The sequence below is a fragment of the Pseudophryne corroboree genome, chromosome 4, assembly GCF_028390025.1.
Source record: "Pseudophryne corroboree isolate aPseCor3 chromosome 4, aPseCor3.hap2, whole genome shotgun sequence".
NCBI classification, from domain to species: Eukaryota; Metazoa; Chordata; class Amphibia; order Anura; family Myobatrachidae; genus Pseudophryne; species Pseudophryne corroboree.
In genome coordinates this window covers 16103334-16114846 of record NC_086447.1, presented here as the reverse complement: position 1 = coordinate 16114846, position 11513 = coordinate 16103334, and the positions used below count along the sequence as shown (strand labels likewise).

At 36.9% G+C, this 11513-nt stretch overlaps 8 non-coding genes across 8 annotated transcripts; 4 read left to right on the top strand and 4 right to left on the bottom strand.

The window, feature by feature from the left end:
* Positions 1 to 1403: 1403 nt before the first annotated feature.
* On the top strand, positions 1404 to 1477 carry TRNAN-GUU (transfer RNA asparagine (anticodon GUU)). Its single transcript has one exon. It is a non-coding gene; the product is annotated as a tRNA-Asn (tRNA).
* Positions 1478 to 2312: 835 nt separating this feature from the next.
* Positions 2313 to 2384, bottom strand: TRNAM-CAU (transfer RNA methionine (anticodon CAU)). Its single transcript has one exon. It is a non-coding gene; the product is annotated as a tRNA-Met (tRNA).
* A 186-nt stretch (positions 2385 to 2570) lies between these two features.
* TRNAN-GUU (transfer RNA asparagine (anticodon GUU)) lies at positions 2571 to 2644 on the top strand. Its single transcript has one exon. It is a non-coding gene; the product is annotated as a tRNA-Asn (tRNA).
* A 4337-nt stretch (positions 2645 to 6981) lies between these two features.
* Positions 6982 to 7053, bottom strand: TRNAM-CAU (transfer RNA methionine (anticodon CAU)). Its single transcript has one exon. It is a non-coding gene; the product is annotated as a tRNA-Met (tRNA).
* A 1095-nt stretch (positions 7054 to 8148) lies between these two features.
* Positions 8149 to 8220, bottom strand: TRNAM-CAU (transfer RNA methionine (anticodon CAU)). The gene has a single exon. It is a non-coding gene; the product is annotated as a tRNA-Met (tRNA).
* A 186-nt stretch (positions 8221 to 8406) lies between these two features.
* On the top strand, positions 8407 to 8480 carry TRNAN-GUU (transfer RNA asparagine (anticodon GUU)). The gene has a single exon. It is a non-coding gene; the product is annotated as a tRNA-Asn (tRNA).
* Positions 8481 to 9315: 835 nt separating this feature from the next.
* TRNAM-CAU (transfer RNA methionine (anticodon CAU)) lies at positions 9316 to 9387 on the bottom strand. Its single transcript has one exon. It is a non-coding gene; the product is annotated as a tRNA-Met (tRNA).
* A 186-nt stretch (positions 9388 to 9573) lies between these two features.
* Positions 9574 to 9647, top strand: TRNAN-GUU (transfer RNA asparagine (anticodon GUU)). The gene has a single exon. It is a non-coding gene; the product is annotated as a tRNA-Asn (tRNA).
* Positions 9648 to 11513: the final 1866 nt, after the last annotated feature.

Sequence of the window (11513 nt, the reverse complement as noted above, 5' to 3'; positions counted from 1 at the left end):
CCGACCTCTGGGTTATGGGCCCAGCACGCTTCAGCTGCGCCACTCTGCTGCTCATGTAAGTGTCAGAGATCCTGAAGAACTCACTCATCATGTGAAAGTACCAATGTGTTTCTTCGTTGGTCAATGGAAGAAAAATCTTGCAAAACTCTCCAGATTATTGCCTTTTTAACCTTTTTCTAGGAAACTTTCTAGATGAATGCTTTTTAGCCTTTGTCAGTACATACTTTTGCAAGCTGTCTCTGTGGCGCAATCGGTTAGCGCATTCGGCTGTTAACCGTAAGGTTGGTGGTTCAATCCCACCCGGGGACGTAATTGACCTTGTGATCAAATTTTGGTGATCTTTAAGTAGACAAGTCAAAATTTCAAACCACCTTTTATGGTGTAAGGTACCTGGCCTTCTCTGATGCAATCAGAGTCAGATTTGATTAAGTCATTTTATAAAAAACAGGAAGCACAATTTAGCATTGGGGTTGCAGAGAAAAAAAAATATGCAGGCAGAGAAATCCAATTGAGTGATTAATCAGCTCTCCATTTTATGGCTTTATTTTTATGCTAACACATTTGCTCTCTGAAAAGTGTCCACAAAGCCAAGTCTCTGATTAACACCTTTGTAGGAATGGTTTTTCACCTCTTACTGATTAAAACTTGCTTCATTGGAAAGGCAGCAAGATGCATCCTCATTACAATGTCCACTGAAATAATACAGGTTGACACCAGGAAACATAAACCTCACTGCATCCTTGCTGCTTTCTCACGTGGGAATCTGTTTAATGTGAAAACCAGGTGATATCTAATCAGCACACAGGTAAGAAGTTAAGAAAATCTTTCTTTAAGGGTGAAGATGTTTCTCACAAAATCGTTGCCCCAATGCATCATTGAAATTCAAGATGGAAAGATGATTTTGAAATATCAATTGTACATTTTGCATTGCTCTTCTGGTGACAATGTAGCTTGTTTTTGTCAATTACCATTTCAGTAATAGGGTAAAGAAAATTAAGTGGATTTCTGAAAGAAAACAATGCTGTCAATATACTATTAAAAAAAATTAAAATGTTAAAAGTTATTGTACTTTAAGTAAAAATAAAAGAGTCAAAATATCAATTCCAGTTTTGGAAGAATTTAATTAACAAAAAAATAAGTGCACATAGCAGAGGATGGTTTCGATCCACCGACCTCTGGGTTATGGGCCCAGCACGCTTCCGCTGCACCACTCTGCTGCTCATGTAAGTGCCAGAGATCCTGAAGTACTCACTCATCATGTGAAAGTACCAATGTGTTTCTTCGTTGGTCAATGGAAGAAAAATCTTGCAAAACTCTCCAGATTATTGCCTTTTTAACCTTTTTCTAGGAAACTTTCTAGATGAATGCTTTTTAGCCTTTGTCAGTACATGCTTTTGCAAGCTGTCTCTGTGGCGCAATTGGTTAGCGCATTCGGCTGTTAACCGAAAGGCTGGTGGTTCAATACCACCCAGGGACGTAATTAACCTTGTGATCAAATTTTGCTGATCTTTAAGTAGACAAGTCAAAATTTCAAACCACCTCTTATAGTGTAGGGTACCTGGCCTTCTCTGATGCAATCAGAGTCAGGTTTGATTAAGTCATTTTATAAAAAACAGGAAGCACAATTTAGCATGGGGTTGCAGAGAAAAAAAATTATGCAGGCAGAGAAATCCAATTGAGTGATTAATCAGCTCTCCATTTTATGGCTTTATTTTTATGCTAACACATTTGCTCTCTGAAAAGTGTCCACAAAGCCAAGTCTCTGATTAACACCTTTGTAGGAATGGTTTTTCACCTATTACTGATTAAAACTTGCTTCATTGGAAAGGCAGCAAGATGCATCCTCATTACAATGTCCACTGAAATAATACAGGTTGACACCAGGAAACATAAACCTCACTGCATCCTTGCTGCTTTCTCAAGTGGGAATCTGTTTAATGTGAAAACCAGGTGATATCTAATCAGCACACAGGTAAGAAGTTAAGAAAATCTTTCTTTAAGGGTGAAGATGTTTCTCACAAAATCGTTGCCCCAATGCATCATTGAAATTCAAGATGGAAAGATGATTTTGAAATATCAATTGTACATTTTGCATTGCTCTTCTGGTGACAATGTAGCTTGTTTTTGTCAATTACCATTTCAGTAATAGGTTAAGAAAATTAAGTGGATTTCTGAAAGAAAACAATGCTGTCAATATACTATTAAAACAAATTAAAATGTTAAAAGTTATTGTTACTTTAAGTAAAAATTAAAGAGTCAAAATATCAATTCCAGTTTTGGAAGAATTTAATTAACAAAAAAATAAGTGCACATAGCAAAGGATGGTTTTGATCCACCGACCTCTGGGTTATGGGCCCAGCACGCTTCCACTGCGCCACTCTGCTGCTCATGTAAGCGTCAGAGATCCTGAAGTACTCACTCATCATGTGAAAGTACCAATGTGTTTCTTCGTTGGTCAATGGAAGAAAAATCTTGCAAAACTCTCCAGATTATTGCCTTTTTAACCTTTTTCTAGGAAACTTTCTAGATGAATGGTTTTTAGCCTTTGTCAGTACATGCTTTTGCAAGCTGTCTCTGTGGCGCAATCGGTTAGCGCATTCGGCTGTTAACCGAAAGGTTGGTGGTTCAATCCCACCCGGGGATGTAATTGACCATATGATCAAATTTTGGTGATCTTTAAGTAGACAAGTCAAAATTTCAAACCACCTCTTATAGTGTAGGGTACCTGGCCTTCTCTGATGCAATCAGAGTCAGATTTGATTAAGTCATTTTATAAAAAACAGGAAGCACAATTTAGCATTGGGGTTGCAGAGAAAAATAATTATGCAGGCAGAGAAATCCAATTGAGTGATTAATCAGCTCTCCATTTGATGGCTTTATTTTTATGCTAACACATTTGCTCTCTGAAAAGTGTCCACAAAGCCAAGTCTCTGATTAACACCTTTGTAGGAATGGTTTTTCACCTATTACTGATTAAAACTTGCTTCATTGGAAAGGCAGCAAGATGCATCCTCATTACAATGTCCACTGAAATAATACAGGTTGACACCAGGAAACATAAACCTCACTGCATCCTTGCTGCTTTCTCAAGTGGGAATCTGTTTAATGTGAAAACCAGGTGATATCTAATCAGCACACAGGTAAGAAGTTAAGAAAATCTTTCTTTAAGGGTGAAGATGTTTCTCACAAAATCGTTGCCCCAATGCATCATTGGAATTCAAGATGGAAAGATGATTTTGAAATATCAATTGTACATTTTGCATTGCTCTTCTGGTGACAATGTAGCTTGTTTTTGTCAATTACCATTTCAGTAATAGGGTAAAGAAAATTAAGTGGATTTCTGAAAGAAAACAATGCTGTCAATATACTATTAAAACAAATTAAAATGTTAAAAGTTATTGTACTTTAAGTAAAAATAAAAGAGTCAAAATATCAATTCCAGTTTTGGAAGAATTTAATTAACAAAAAAATAAGTGCACATAGCAGAGGATGGTTTCGATCCACCGACCTCTGGGTTATGGGCCTGGCACGCTTCCGCTGCGCCACTCTGCTGCTCATGTAAGTGTCAGAGATCCTGAAGTACTCACTCATCATGTGAAAGTACCAATGTGTTTCTTCGTTGGTCAATGGAAGAAAAATCTTGCAAAACTCTCCAGATTATTGCCTTTTTAACCTTTTTCTAGGAAACTTTCTAGATGAATGCTTTTTAGCCTTTGTTAGTACATGATTTTGCAAGTTGTATCTGTGGTGCAATCGGTTAGCGCATTCGGCTGTTAACCGAAAGGAAGGTGGTTCAATATCACCCGGGGACGTAATTGACCTTGTGATCAAATTTTGCTGATCTTTAAGTAGACAAGTCAAAATTTCAAACCACCTCTTATAGTGTAGGGTACCTGGCCTTCTCTGATGCAATCAGAGTCAGATTTGATTAAGTCATTTTATAAAAATCAGGAAGCACAATTTAGCATGGGGTTGCAGAGAAAAAAATTTATGCAGGCAGAGAAATCCAATTGAGTGATTAATCAGCTCTCCATTTTATGGCTTTATTTTTATGCTAACACATTTGCTCTCTGAAAAGTGTCCACAAAGCCAAGTCTCTGATTAACACCTTTGTAGGAATGTTTTTTCACCTATTACTGATTAAAACTTGCTTCATTGGAAAGGCAGCAAGATGCATCCTCATTACAATGTCCACTGAAATAATACAGGTTGACACCAGGAAACATAAACCTCACTGCATCCTTGCTGCTTTCTCAAGTGGGAATCTGTTTAATGTGAAAACCAGGTGATATCTAATCAGCACACAGGTAAGAAGTTAAGAAAATCTTTCTTTAAGGGTGAAGATGTTTCTCACAAAATTGTTGCCCCAATGCATCATTGAAATTCAAGATGGAAAGATGATTTTGAAATATCAATTGTACATTTTGCATTGCTCTTCTGGAGACAATGTAGCTTGTTTTTGTCAATTACCATTTCAGTAATAGGGTAAAGAAAATTAAGTGGATTTCTGAAAGAAAACAATGCTGTCAATATACTATTAAAACAAATTAAAATGTTAAAAGTTATTGTACTTTAAGTAAAAATAAAAGAGTCAAAATATCAATTCCAGTTTTGGAAGAATTTAATTAACAAAAAAATAAGTGCACATAGCAGAGGATGGTTTCGATCCACCGACCTCTGGGTTATGGGCCCAGCACGCTTCCGCTGCACCACTCTGCTGCTCATGTAAGTGTCAGAGATCCTGAAGTACTCACTCATCATGTGAAAGTACCAATGTGTTTCTTCGTTGGTCAATGGAAGAAAAATCTTGCAAAACTCTCCAGATTATTGCCTTTTTAACCTTTTTCTAGGAAACTTTCTAGATGAATGCTTTTTAGCCTTTGTCAGTACATGCTCTTGCAAGCTCTCTCTGTGGCGCAATCGGTTAGCGCATTCGGCTGTTAACCGAAAGGTTGTTGGTTCAATCCCACCCGGGGACGTAATTGACCTTGTGATCAAATTTTGGTGATCTTTAAGTAGACAAGTCAAAATTTCAAACCACCTCTTATGGTGTAGGGTACCTGGCCTTCTCTAAAGCAATCAGAGTCAGATTTGATTAAGTCATTTTATAAAAAACAGGAAGCACAATTTAGCATGGGGTTGCAGAGAAAAAAAATTATGCAGGCAGAGAAATCCAATTGAGTGATTAATCAGCTCTCCATTTTATGGCTTTATTTTTATGCTAACACATTTGCTCTCTGAAAAGTGTCCACAAAGCCAAGTCTCTGATTAACACCTTTGTAGGAATGGTTTTTCACCTATTACTGATTAAAACTTGCTTCATTGGAAAGGCAGCAAGATGCATCCTCATTACAATGTTCACTGAAATAATACAGCTTGACACCAGGAAACATAAACCTCACTGCATCCTTGCTGCTTTCTCAAGTGGGAATCTGTTTAATGTGAAAACCAGGTGATATCTAATCAGCACACAGGTAAGAAGTTAAGAAAATCTTTCTTTAAGGGTGAAGATGTTTCTCACAAAATCGTTGCCCCAATGCATCATTGAAATTCAAGATGGAAAGATGATTTTGAAATATCAATTGTTCATTTTGCATTGCTCTTCTGGTGACAATGTAGCTTGTTTTTGTCAATTACCATTTCAGTAATAGGGTAAAGAAAATTAAGTGGATTTCTGAAAGAAAACAATGCTGTCAATATACTATTAAAACAAATTAAAATGTTAAAAGTTATTGTACTTTAAGTAAAAATAAAAGAGTCAAAATATCAATTCCAGTTCTGGAAGAATTTAATTAACAATAAATTAAATGCACATAGCAAAGGATGGTTTCGATCCACCGACCTCTGGGTTATGGGCCCAGCACGCTTCCACTGCACCACTCTGCTGCTCATGTAAGTGTCAGAGATCCTGAAGTACTCACTCATCATGTGAAAGTACCAATGTGTTTCTTCGTTGGTCAATGGAAGAAAAATCTTGCAAAACTCTCCAGATTATTGCCTTTTTAACCTTTTTCTAGGAAACTTTCTAGATGAATGCTTTTTAGCCTTTGTCAGTACATGCTTTTGCAAGCTGTCTCTGTGGGGCAATCGGTTAGCGCATTCGGCTGTTAACCGAAAGGTTGGTGGTTCAATCCCACCCGGAGACGTAATTGACCTTGTGATCAAATTTTGCTGATCTTTAAGTAGACAAGTCAAAATTTCAAACCACCTCTTATGGTGTAGGGTACCTGGCCTTCTCTGATGCAATCAGAGTCATATTTGATTAAGTCATTTTATAAAAAACAGGAAGCACAATTTAGCATGGGGTTGCAGAGAAAAAAAAATATGCAGGCAGAGAAATCCAATTGAGTGATTAATCAGCTCTCCATTTTATGGCTTTATTTTTATGCTAACACATTTGCTCTCTGAAAAGTGTCCACAAAGCCAAGTCTCTGATTAACACCTTTGTAGGAATGGTTTTTCACCTATTACTGATTAAAACTTGCTTCATTGGAAAGGCAGCAAGATGCATCCTCATTACAATGTCCACTGAAATAATACAGGTTGACACCAGGAAACATAAACCTCACTGCATCCTTGCTGCTTTCTCAAGTGGGAATCTGTTTAATGTGAAAACCAGGTGATATCTAATCAGCACACAGGTAAGAAGTTAAGAAAATCTTTCTTTAAGGGTGAAGATGTTTCTCACAAAATCGTTGCCCCAATGCATCATTGAAATTCAAGATGGAAAGATGATTTTGAAATATCAATTGTACATTTTTCATTGCTCTTCTGGTGACAATGTAGCTTGTTTTTGTCAATTACCATTTCAGTAATAGGGTAAAGAAAATTAAGTGGATTTCTGAAAGAAGACAATGCTGTCAATATACTATTAAAACAAATTAAAATGTTAAAAGTTATTGTACTTTAAGTAAAAATAAAAGAGTCAAAATATCAATTCCAGTTTTGGAAGAATTTAATTAACAAAAAAATAAGTGCACATAGCAGAGGATGGTTTCGATCCACCGACCTCTGGGTTATGGGCCCAGCACGCTTCCGCTGCGCCACTCTGCTGCTCATGTAAGTGCCAGAGATCCTGAAGTACTCACTCATCATGTGAAAGTACCAATGTGTTTCTTCGTTGGTCAATGGAAGAAAAATCTTGCAAAACTCTCCAGATTATTGCCTTTTTAACCTTTTTCTAGGAAACTTTCTAGATGAATGCTTTTTAGCCTTTGTTAGTACATGATTTTGCAAGTTGTATCTGTGGTGCAATCGGTTAGCGCATTCGGCTGTTAACCGAAAGGCTGGTGGTTCGATATCAGCCGGGGACGTAATTGACCTTGTGATCAAATTTTGCTGATCTTTAAGTAGACAAGTCAAAATTTCAAACCACCTCTTATAGTGTAGGGTACCTGGCCTTCTCTGATGCAATCAGAGTCAGATTTGATTAAGTCATTTTATAAAAAACAGGAAGCACAATTTAGCATGGGGTTGCAGAGAAAAAAAATTATGCAGGCAGAGAAATCCAATTGAGTGATTAATCAGCTCTCCATTTTATGGCTTTATTTTTATGCTAACACATTTGCTCTCTGAAAAGTGTGCACAAAGCCAAGTCTCTGATTAACACCTTTGTAGGAATGTTTTTTCACCTATTACTGATTAAAACTTGCTTCATTGGAAAGGCAGCAAGATGCATCCTCATTACAATGTCCACTGAAATAATACAGGTTGACACCAGGAAACATAAACCTCACTGCATCCTTGCTGCTTTCTCAAGTGGGAATCTGTTTAATGTGAAAACCAGGTGATATCTAATCAGCACACAGGTAAGAAGTTAAGAAAATCTTTCTTTAAGGGTGAAGATGTTTCTCACAAAATCGTTGCCCCAATGCATCATTGAAATTCAAGATGGAAAGAAGATTTTGAAATATCAATTGTACATTTTGCATTGCTCTTCTGGTGACAATGTAGCTTGTTTTTGTCAATTACCAGTTCAGTAATAGGGTAAAGAAAATTAAGTGGATTTCTGAAAGAAATCAATGCTGTCAATATACTATTAAAACAAATTAAAATGTTAAAAGTTATTGTACTTTAAGTAAAAATAAAAGAGTCAAAATGTCAATTCCAGTTTTGGAAGAATTTAATTAACAAAAAAATAAGTGCACATAGCAGAGGATGGTTTCGATCCACCGACCTCTGGGTTATGGGCCCAGCACGCTTCCGCTGCGCCACTCTGCTGCTCATGTAAGTGTCAGAGATTCTGAAGTACTCACTCATCATGTGAAAGTACCAATGTGTTTCTTCGTTGGTCAATGGAAGAAAAATCTTGCAAAACTCTCCAGATTATTGCCTTTTTAACCTTTTTCTAGGAAACTTTCTAGATGAATGCTTTTTAGCCTTTGTCAATAGATGCTTTTGCGAGCTGTCTCTGTGGCGCAATCAGTGAGCGCATTCGGCTGTTAACCGAAAGGTTGGTGGTTCAATCCCACCCGGGGACGTAATTGACCTTGTGATCAAATTTTGGTGATCTTTAAGTAGACAAGTTAAAATTTCAAACCACCTCTTATAGTGTAGGGTACCTGGCCTTCTCTGATGCAATCAGAGTCAGATTTGATTAAGTCATTCTATAAAAAACAGGAAGCACAATTTAGCATGGGGTTGCAGAGAAAAAAAATTATGCAGGCAGAGAAATCCAATTGAGTGATTAATCAGCTCTCCATTTTATGGCTTTATTTTTATGCTAACACATTTGCTCTCTGAAAAGTGTCCATAAAGCCAAGTCTCTGATTAACGCCTTTGTAGGAATGGTTTTTCACCTATTACTGATTAAAACTTGCTTCATTGGAAAGGCAGCAAGATGCATCCTCATTACGATGTCCACTGAAATAATACAGGTTGACACCAGGAAACATAAACCTCACTGCATCCTTGCTGCTTTCTCAAGTGGGAATCTGTTTAATGTGAAAACCAGGTGATATCTAATCAGCACACAGGTAAGAAGTTAAGAAAATCTTTCTTTAAGGGTGAAGATGTTTCTCACAAAATCGTTGCCCCAATGCATCATTGAAATTCAAGATGGAAAGATGATTTTGAAATATCAATTGTACATTTTGCATTGCTCTTCTGGTGACAATGTAGCTTGTTTTTGTCAATTACCATTTCAGTAATAGGGTACAGAAAATTAAGTGGATTTCTGAAAGAATACAATGCTGTCAATATACTATTAAAACAAATTAAAATGTTAAAAGTTATTGTACTTTAAGTAAAAATAAAAGAGTCAAAATATCAATTCCAGTTTTGGAAGAATTTAATTAACAAAAAAATAAGTGCACATAGCAGAGGATGGTTTCGATCCACCGACCTCTGGGTTATGGGCCCAGCACGCTTCCGCTGCGCCACTCTGCTGCTCATGTAAGTGTCAGAGATCCTGAAGTACTCACTCATCATGTGAAAGTACCAATGTGTTTCTTCGTTGGTCAATGGAAGAAAAATCTTGCAAAACTCTCCAGATTATTGCCTTTTTAACCTTTTTCTAGGAAACTTTCTAGATGAATGCTTTTTAGCCTTTGTCAGTACATGCTTTTGCAAGCTGTCTCTGTGGCGCAATCGGTTAGCGCATTCGGCTGTTAACCGAAAGGTTGGTGGTTCAATCCCACCCGGGGACGTAATTGACCTTGTGATCAAGTTTTGGTGATCTTTAAGTAGACAAGTCAAAATTTCAAACCACCTCTTATAGTGTAGGGTACCTGGCCTTCTCTGATGCAATCAGAGTCAGATTTGATTAAGTCATTTTATAAAAAACAGGAAGCACAATTTAGCATGGGGTTGCAGAGAAAAAAAATTATGCAGGCAGAGAAATCCAATTGAGTGATTAATCAGCTCTCCATTTTATGGCTTTATTTTTATGCTAACACATTTGCTCTCTGAAAAGTGTCCACAAAGCCAAGTCTCTGATTAACACCTTTGTAGGAATGTTTTTTCACCTATTACTGATTACAACTTGCTTCATTGGAAAGGCAGCAAGATGCATCCTCATTACAATGTCCACTGAAATAATACAGGTTGACACCAGGAAACATAAACCTCACTGCATCCTTGCTGCTTTCTCAAGTGGGAATCTGTTTAATGTGAAAACCAGGTGATATCTAATCAGCACACAGGTAAGAAGTTAAGAAAATCTTTCTTTAAGGGTGAAGATGTTTCTCACAAAATCGTTGCCCCAATGCATCATTGAAATTCAAGATGGAAAGATGATTTTGAAATATCAATTGTACATTTTGCATTGCTCTTCTGGTGACAATGTAGCTTGTTTTTGTCAATTACCATTTCAGTAATAGGGTAAAGAAAATTAAGTGGATTTCTGAAAGAAAACAATGCTGTCAATATACTATTAAAACAAATTAAAATGTTAAAAGTTATTGTACTTTAAGTAAAAATAAAAGAGTCAAAATATCAATTCCAGTTTTGGAAGAATTTAATTAACAAAAAAATAAGTGCACATAGCAGAGGATGGTTTCGATCCACCGACCTCTGGGTTATGGGCTCAGCACGCTTCCGCTGCGCCACTCTGCTGCTCATGTAAGTGTCAGAGATCCTGAAGTACTTACTCATCATGTGAAAGTACCAATGTGTTTCTTCGTTGGTCAATGGAAGAAAAATCTTGCAAAACTCTCCAGATTATTGCCTTTTTAAACTTTTTCTAGGAAACTTTCTAGATGAATGCTTTTTAGCCTTTGTTAGTACATGATTTTGCAAGTTGTATCTGTGGTGCAATCGGTTAGCGCATTCGGCTGTTAACCGAAAGGCTGGTGGTTCGATATCACCCGGGGACGTAATTGACCTTGTGATCAAATTTTGCTGATCTTTAAGTAGACAAGTCAAAATTTCAAACCACCTCTTATAGTGTAGGGTACCTGGCCTTCTCTGATGCAATCAGAGTCAGATTTGATTAAGTCATTTTATAAAAAACAGGAAGCACAATTTAGCATGGGGTTGCAGAGAAAAAAAATTATGCAGGCAGAGAAATCCAATTGAGTGATTAATCAGCTCTCCATTTTATGGCTTTATTTTTATGCTAACACATTTGCTCTCTGAAAAGTGTCCACAAAGCCAAGTCTCTGATTAACACCTTTGTAGGAATGTTTTTTCACCTATTACTGATTAAAACTTGCTTCATTGGAAAGGCAGCAAGATGCATCCTCATTACAATGTCCACTGAAATAATACAGGTTGACACCAGGAAACATAAACCTCACTGCATACTTGCTGCTTTCTCAAGTGGGAATCTGTTTAATGTGAAAACCAGGTGATATCTAATCAGCACACAGGTAAGAAGTTAAGAAAATCTTTCTTTAAGGGTGAAGATGTTTCTCACAAAATCGTTGCCCCAATGCATCATTGAAATTCAAGATGGAAAGATGATTTTGAAATATCAATTGTACATTTTGCATTGCTCTTCTGGTGACAATGTAGCTTGTTTTTGTCAATTACCATTTCAGTAATAGGGTAAAGAAAATTAAGTGGATTTCTGA